Source organism: Lactuca virosa, chromosome 2 (assembly GCF_052849685.1).
Source record: "Lactuca virosa cultivar CGN04683 chromosome 2, Lactuca_virosa_CGN04683_v6, whole genome shotgun sequence".
In the NCBI taxonomy this organism is placed as follows: domain Eukaryota; kingdom Viridiplantae; phylum Streptophyta; class Magnoliopsida; order Asterales; family Asteraceae; genus Lactuca; species Lactuca virosa.
In genome coordinates, this window is record NC_136427.1 from 240,504,547 (window position 1) to 240,512,776 (window position 8,230).

The following is an 8,230-nucleotide window of genomic DNA, read 5'->3' on the forward strand; positions in this document are numbered from 1 at the left end:
CTACCCAAAAGAGATGAAATCATGGATGAAATCATAGGGTTTCACTAGATTAAGCAAGGTACCAACTAACAAATGGAAGAAACACTTACATATTTGAAGATCAAGATGAAAACTCTTGATGATAGTTGAGAGAGAATCGAGTTTCTTGAGTTGGAAGTGTGAGAAGTGGTGAAAAATGAAGGAATATCATGTATATGGGAGGAGTTTACGGCCAGCCAAGAGTTTACGGCCGTAATCTCTAGTTTACGGCCGTAAACTCCAAGACTTGGAGTTTTCCGGCTTGAATGCTGCACAATGAACTCTAGCAGATACTTCCTAACACCAAATCCTTGAATTTACTAGGCTTAGAACACTCAAATAGACCCTTAACAATGCTAAAAGATAGCAGAAACAAGTCTGACTGTGATTGAATTGAATGACTGTACAAGATAGAAATTTCGGGTTGTCACAGATAGGTAGTCCTTGCGACTGTTTGTTCGTGAGGTTACCATGGAGTGGAAAATTCTTGGCCACGACGTGATGACCGACTGATGGACTATTGATCGTTGATCGTTGACTTTGACCATTGACTTTTTGACCAAGTTGAGTTTTGGTCAACTTGAGGGTTTTGGGGCTATGGATTGAGGATTGGCCCCGTTCGTTATATAGGTGACTCATAGTGCCATTTGTTGGATTCAAGAGAGATGTTGTGTTATCTGCTAGACTGTGAGGTGAGTTCTCTCACTATACTTTGTATTTTAGTATGTATCCTTGTGTGTAGGATGTTAGTATGATGTAGTAGCATGTTGGATTGGTATATCTGTTATGATTACACGTGCTTTGTTGGTTATTGTTAATTTGTTTTAATATGTCGAAATGTTGTGATTGGGTTGAGGCGATCCTGCTTTTTGCTGTAGGCCAAGATACCCGGGCGGTCCAAAAGTAATGTAGGCCTTGCAAGGTAGTCTAGTTAAACTGTAGGCCCAAAGGAGCGGTCTAGCTACTATAGGCCTTGAGAGGTGGTCCAACAGATTGTAGGCTCAATAGAGCAGTCCAGGCATCCGGTAGGCCTTGTGAGGCGGTCCAAGAAGACTGAAGGCTCATGTGTGCTTACATTGTATGTGTATTGTTGTGTGGTTATTTTAGGGGAACTCACTAAGATTGGCTTACATTTGTGGATTTAAATGTTTCAGGTACTTTAGATGATCGGGGAAAGGTGAAGGCGTGATCGTACACATCCTCCTGTTGATTATGTTTTGAGATATGATATTGATACTCTGATTTTATGGTTTTGTTTTGAAAAAATGATTGATTACTTTATGCATTTTATGAAGATATCTTTTTAAAATGAAAAAGTTTTACCTTGGTTTTGGGACGTTACAAGTTGGTATCATAGCCCTAGTTTGAGGGATTTAAATGAACACTCGTGCGATTCCAGACTCAAACTAGGGATCTTTAAAATATTTTCATAATTAATTTCTAAAAACCTGAAAGAGATGATGTGATGCGTACAATCAGTCGAAGCTCAAGAAAAGTTGTTCCCCAAGATACCCACACTTGTTATATGTATATTGGTGATATGTATAGTGTTAGAAATGCATGTTAGTTCATAGGCTAGGGATCTTCCAAAATTACATGATAGAATTTCCCAATTCATGATGCCTGATAGCCTAGGGGATTTCTTGTTATGCTATATGAAACGGACATTACTATTGTATTTGATAAGTGCATACATGATGATTATACACAACTAGGATTTTATAGTCAGAGAATGCTTGATTTTGCCTTATTTCATGTTCCTTGTTTGGTTATGGGCTAAGGGTAGAATCAATTATTTTATTCTCTATTGAATTTGGCATTATACATGATTAGCATACAAAAGGCGACCACAATGTTAGTGGAGGTTTCATGAGTTGGGTGTGTGAATTTTAGAGTTTAGCAAAATTAAGGAATCATTAGTTACTCTTGAGAAAGTAAGTGTAGGGTGTATGCGTACCCTAGTTGTTTTGGGCCCAATGGCCCATGAATTTTGTGGCTATCTTCCGAGAAAAATATGGGTATGTGTGGAAGGTAGTATGGTTCGTATTACTAGAAGCACTAGACTTGTACGCGTATCGAGGAACTCATGAGTTCTGAGGAATGAGTGGTCGAGTATTGATGTGTTAGGTTTTAATGTGATTTTCTGACGAGTTCCGATTTATTTTCAGCATGGTAACTACAAGAGGTTCAAGATCAGGTGCAGATGGCACAAAGAGGCCAGGTTTGGGTGACAACGAGATCCGTGAGTTGATCACTAATCAGATGACTTTGATAGTTAGGGAGGCGATCCTAGAGGTTTTTGGGTCTATCAAGACCACTTTGATCGAGATGTTTGATGAGCGCTATCCTGCCATCATTAAGGCATGTTGCCACCACAGCCATTGTAGCTGCAAGACTTTAGGGAGGATGGTCTATTCATTACCGGGAGTTCAGCAACATGAAGCCCCCGGAGTTCGACAGGTTCAAGGACACGATTGTTTCTATTAGATGGATATATGATGTTGAGGGGTGTTTTTACATGTGTTCATGTCAAGAGAACAAGAAGGTGAAGTTCGCACTAAAACTTCTTCGTCTGGTGGCGAAGGATTGGTGGAAGTTGGCCACCCACATTCTTTCTATTATGGAGTAGGTCGCGGTGACATGGGAACAATTCACTGAGATGTTCTGAGCTGAGTATATTACACTGGCCGAGAGAGAGAGAGAGAGAGAGAGAGAGAGAGGTTAGCCCAGTAGTATCTATCACAGAAGCAGACTACAGATTCGATGACAGAGATCACTAAGATGTTTAATGAGAGAGCCCTCTCATGCCCCGAGTATGTTGCTTCGGAGCAAGTTCAGATGTCATGATACTTTAGCATGCTCTACACTGAGATTTGGGAGTTTGTGTCGACCCAGCAATATCGTTTTCTTTTAAAGTTGTAGTCATTTTCCCGGAGGAGAGAGATTGACATAGACATGTATGCGAAGGAGAAGCGGCAGGCCCCAATTTAGACTCAGCCTGTAGCGAAGCAGTTTAAGCTCGTTGATTCCCAATCCAAATGACAGAGAGGCCACACTTGTGACAAGTGTGGTAAGGTGCATGATTGTGTATGTCGTTTAGGGACCGGGTGCCACAAATGTGGAAAGGATGGACATTTTTCTAGAGATTGTCGCCAGTCGTAGCAGCAACTCCCGCAGCAAGGCACTTGAGTTTGTTATCATTGTGATCAAGTTGGTCATGTAAATGCCAACTATCATTTTCTCGCTTCTAGGCCCGTATAGGTACCGACTTCTACTACTCTTCGGATCGCGGATGACCGCTAGGGGAGGGTTGAGGCCCCGAAGGCCAGAGGTCGTGCTTTTCAGCTGACTACATAGGAGGCCAGGGCGGTGCCCGACGTCATTACCAGTACCTTCTTTGTGAATTCATTTTATGCTCTTGTGCTTTTCGACTCAATTGTAAGTCGTTAATTTGTATCTCAGTCTTTCAGTAGGGATTTTGATATAACCCTTGGGTAGTTGGAGTGTCTGTTGCGAGTGTCCATCGCCAATGAACACAAGGTTTCTGTTTCGAGCGTTTTCCATGACTGTACCTTGGAGATATTCGGGGTGATCTACCCGATTTACCTGAATCCCATCCCTATGGGGGATGTGTACGTCTTGAGCATGCTCAAGTAACGGTTCATCTGAGCCTGCTCAGATGTAGCAAACTCAAGGCAGAACATAGCCCTCTCCATGAACATCTTGGTGATCTTTGTCACCGTCTTAGAACCTTGTCTCAAATCCAGGTACTCCTGGGCCAACTTCTCACGCTCCACCAACGACACATATTGGGAGCGGAACATCTCAGAGAAATGATCCCAAGACACAGTAGCTCTCTACTCAGTAAAATAAGAACTAGTAGAAAGCCTCCACCAATCCTTCGCTCCGGTCCTCAGAAGGTTCAGAGCACACCTGACCTTCTGGTCAGCTGGACAAGAACAAGTGAAGAAACACTCCTCTACATAAGATATCCACCTCATGAAGATGATCGGGTCCTGCACCCCATCGAAATTCGGGGCTCCCTATTTTCAAAGTCCCGATACTGAAAACCCCGACTTGATCCAACCCCTGCAGCCGCAACGGCTGCAGTGGCTGCTGTAGCAGCAGTCTCAGACAAAGCAGCATATCGCTCATCAAAATAATCAACCATGGTGGTCTTGATAGACCCAAACATCTCTGGCAACTGATGCGACTTCGGCTCCGACCACCTGCTCTGAGGATGTATTTCTACGCCGGAGACAGATCTGCGAGACCACAACATACAAGGTCGTTAGAGCCGCCCCAGGGACTGTGCCCCGAGAGCAGACTCCAACGATCAAGTTTGATCAGCAGATAAATCTGAGATGGTTCTCCGTTGCTGGAGAGAACCATCTTGGTGCTAGTGGTGGTGTATGGTGGCTGACGGCAGAGGATGGTGGTTGAACCACCCGGCCGAAGTATAGTGTGGCGTTTGGGCCATGGGGGATGTCTAGGGTTGCGGCTGAGCCAAAGGGAAAAGTCCTCCTTCATGGAGGAGACACAATTCTATTTATAGGGGACAATTAGGTCAAGGGGAATTAGGTCAGGGCTTGGGCCAGCCCAATTCAGGCCCAGGTAGCAAGGAGCTGGGTGAGGCCGCCTGGAGGCGTCGGGCGAGGCTGGCGGGCGCGCACCAGGCTAGGTTGGCGGGCGCGCACCAGGCTAGGCTGGCGGGAGCGCACCAGGAAAAACTGGCAAGGGAGCGCCAGGTCGGGCAGGCAGGAGAGTCCCCAGCAAGGCTGGCAAGGGAGTCCCCAGCAAGGCTGGCAAGGGAGAGCCAGGAAGGGCTGGCGGGAGCGTACCAGGCAAGGCTGGCACGCTAGAGCGGTCTAGGTCATGCTAATGGACCATATATCATCAAGTCCCCCCCAGTCCGATGTTATTGGTACGCGACCAATGACATTGGACTGGACTCAGTCATATAAACCATGTGACATTAGGCTGGCAAGGGAGCGCCAAGTCGGGCCAGCGGGAGAGTCTTTAGCAGGGCTGGCGAGGGAGCGCCAGGTCGGGCCAGCAGGAGAGTCCCCAACAAGGCTGGCAAGGGAGCGCCAGGAGAGGCTGGCACGCCAGAGCTATCTCGGCCATGCTAATGGACCATATATCATCAAGTCCCCATAGTCTGATGTGATTGAATTGCTAACAATCAGATCGGACTAGACAAAGCACCAATGCATCAAAGAATAAAAAGAATGACCGAACCTTACCCACGGGAGCCGTGGTATTGTGCAATGAACCAAGCATGGGTTGGCTTAATGATCTTTCCTTGTTAAGAATATGATCCGGTCGGTGAGATGCAACGAAGTTGTTACTGAGATCATGCAGAGCGAGGCTGTTGATAATGTTACACGGAGCGGGGCTGCTATGCGACAATGATGTCGATGAGGCGTCGAGCCAAGGTAGCTAAGAAGTGTAAGCTCGCCATTCAGTCCCTGAGACTGTTATCCGACACTGTTGTTGTTGTAGTCACACGCATATGGGATATCACCGGTGACCATGTACATGATCTGCTTTGCACGAGCATTAACAACCGTCCTGAAGGTGTCTCCAATGTACGTTATACCTAACTGGATTCCCCCCGGTCTGATGTGGGTAGCGTAGGTAGCCAGATCAGACTATGACGAATAAGGCAAGGTTGCTATATCAATACACGACGAAGTTGCCGGCATAAAAAGTAGCAAAAATTCTTTGTCCGAGATGGATGTTGTCAAACCGATGAGCCGCATGGTTGTTAACCGAAATATAAGTAGCAGGGGTTGTAGGTAGGGGATGCACAACGAGATTATTGTCGAGAGTCAGGCAACAGAGATGCTGAGGGATACTCGGCGAGGCTATAAGTAAGGGTTGTACAGCAGGACCGTTTCTGAAATCCAGGCAACAGAGACGCTGAGGGGTTGTTGGTAGTAAGGTTGTTGTCGTGATAACCTTCTTGCTGGAGCTAACCTCACTATAGTAGGATGTAATGTGGAAAACGCTTCGTCGATTGTTTGAGCACAAGAGACCTATGATGACTGTGAGAGAGGAAACACCGAGAGCATGGTGTTAGGCGTGGAATAAGCTTGTAATGCGCGACTTATGGTGCACGGCTTATGTTGCACGACTTAGAAGAATAGCTTGGGCTTAGCAGTTAGCGATCATGGAGATGCACGGGAGAGCATCGCGTGGAATAGATCGAGCTTAGCTGCCAACGATCGTAAATACGTTACGCGGGAGAGCATCGCGTGGAATGGATCGGGCATGACTGCCAGCGATCGTAAATACGGCACGTGGGAGAGCATCGTGTGGAATGGATCGGGCTTGACTGCCAGCGATCGTACATACATCACGCGAGAGAACATCGCGTGGAATGGACCGGGCTTGGCTGCCAGCGATCGTAAATATGTCACGTGGGAGAGCATCGTGTGGAATGGATTGGGCTTGACCGCCAGCGATCGTAGATACATCACGTGAGAGAACATCGCATGGAATGGATCGGGATTGGCTGCCAGCGATCGTAAATACATCACGCAGGAAAGCATCGCGTGGAATGGATCGGGCTTGGCTGCCAGCGATCGTAGATACATCGCATGGAATGGATCGGGCTTGGCTGCCAGCGATCGTAGATACATCACGCGGGAGAGCATCGCGTGGAATCATGTAGGAAAAGGTTGCAAACCTTTGAGCCTCGTTGGCGGAGCATGCCGCTAGAATGGAGTCGAGCTGAGAAGTCGAGCGATTCGAAGCAAGGGTGTTGAACCTCGCATGCGGAGCTTGCCGCTATAATGGAGTCGGACTGAGAATTCGTGCGACTCGAGGCAAGGGTGTTGAACCTCACATGCGGAGCTTGCCGCTATAATGCAGTCAGACTGAGAAGTCGGGCGACTCGAGGCAAGGGTGCTGAACCTCGCATGCGGAGCTTGGCGCTATAATGGAGTCGGACTAAGAATTCGGGCGACTCGAGGCAAGGGTGCTGAACCTCGCATGCAGAGCTTACCGATATAATGGAGTCAGTCTGAGAAGCCAGGCGACTCAAGGCGAGGGTGCTGAACCTCGCATGCGAAGCTTGCCGCTATAATGGAGTCGGGCTGAGAAGCCAGGAGACTCAAGGAAAGGATGCTAAACCTTGCACGATTGGGCGCAACATCATGCAATCTTTTGTGTCTAGACCGGGTGACCAGTCCGGGTTGAAGTGTAATGGAACCTGATGCTTTGCTGCATCTTTAGTTGTAGTGACGATTGGTGCCTCGCTGTCTTGGCTGTCTGCCGAGGGCTATGCGGCGATGCTACTTAGAGTTGGATGATGTAGCTGCTGTCAAGTGGTGCGTAGCGAGGCTGCCGTCGAGGGCTGGCCACCAGGGCCGCTGAAAACTGAGCATTGAGCTCCTAGCGATAGATGGGCAACACTACCACTGAGAGATGGGTAATGAGACTACCGAGGGTTGAACCACGAGGCTGCTCTTTCAATCCAGAATATTAATGTCACCTCGAGAGTGCACTATCATGCATAGCATCGGATCTTCATGTACTTTAATTCTGCCCCTTCGGAATAAAAATCACTTCTGCATAGTATCGTACCAACCCTTCTGATAGTTTCATTTTATTCACTTCTTTTTATAGTTTATTTTAGCGCATTTCATCCGCATTTTAGTTAATTTCCATGCATATTTTCCTTTTTGTTATTTTATGACCATTTCGGGTATTTTCTAGTTTCGTGAGCATAATTGCAGATTTTAAGGAGACTAGCGGTTCGGAATCTTTGGGAGGCGATTGGATTTGGAGGACAACAAGAATTTAGGGCTTGGTGATAATGGAGTTGATGCTTGGAGTGGGCTTGCTTATTAATTGAAGGCTTGGAAGAAATAAACTTTAAATTTGCGAGATGCGGGAGAATATTCGAGCATGCGGATATTGATGATCGGACGATTTCGGAAGCTATGGATCATTTGGAGAAGCCAAATTGGGCTTAAATTGAAGAAAACTTGAAGAAAAATGGGCTAGGAGCTGATTGGACTCGAACTGGGCCAAGTGGGCTAAGCTATGGAGGCCCAAACCTCAAAGAGGCCACATTCCGGAACCACCCGCGCAACAGCACGCGGGTCGCGCAAGGCCCTGCAGGGGTAATTTCGGAAATCCATTTGGAAGGCTATTTGAGGAAGGTTGGTGCCCATCTTTTGGAGACTTTTGGACATCCGAT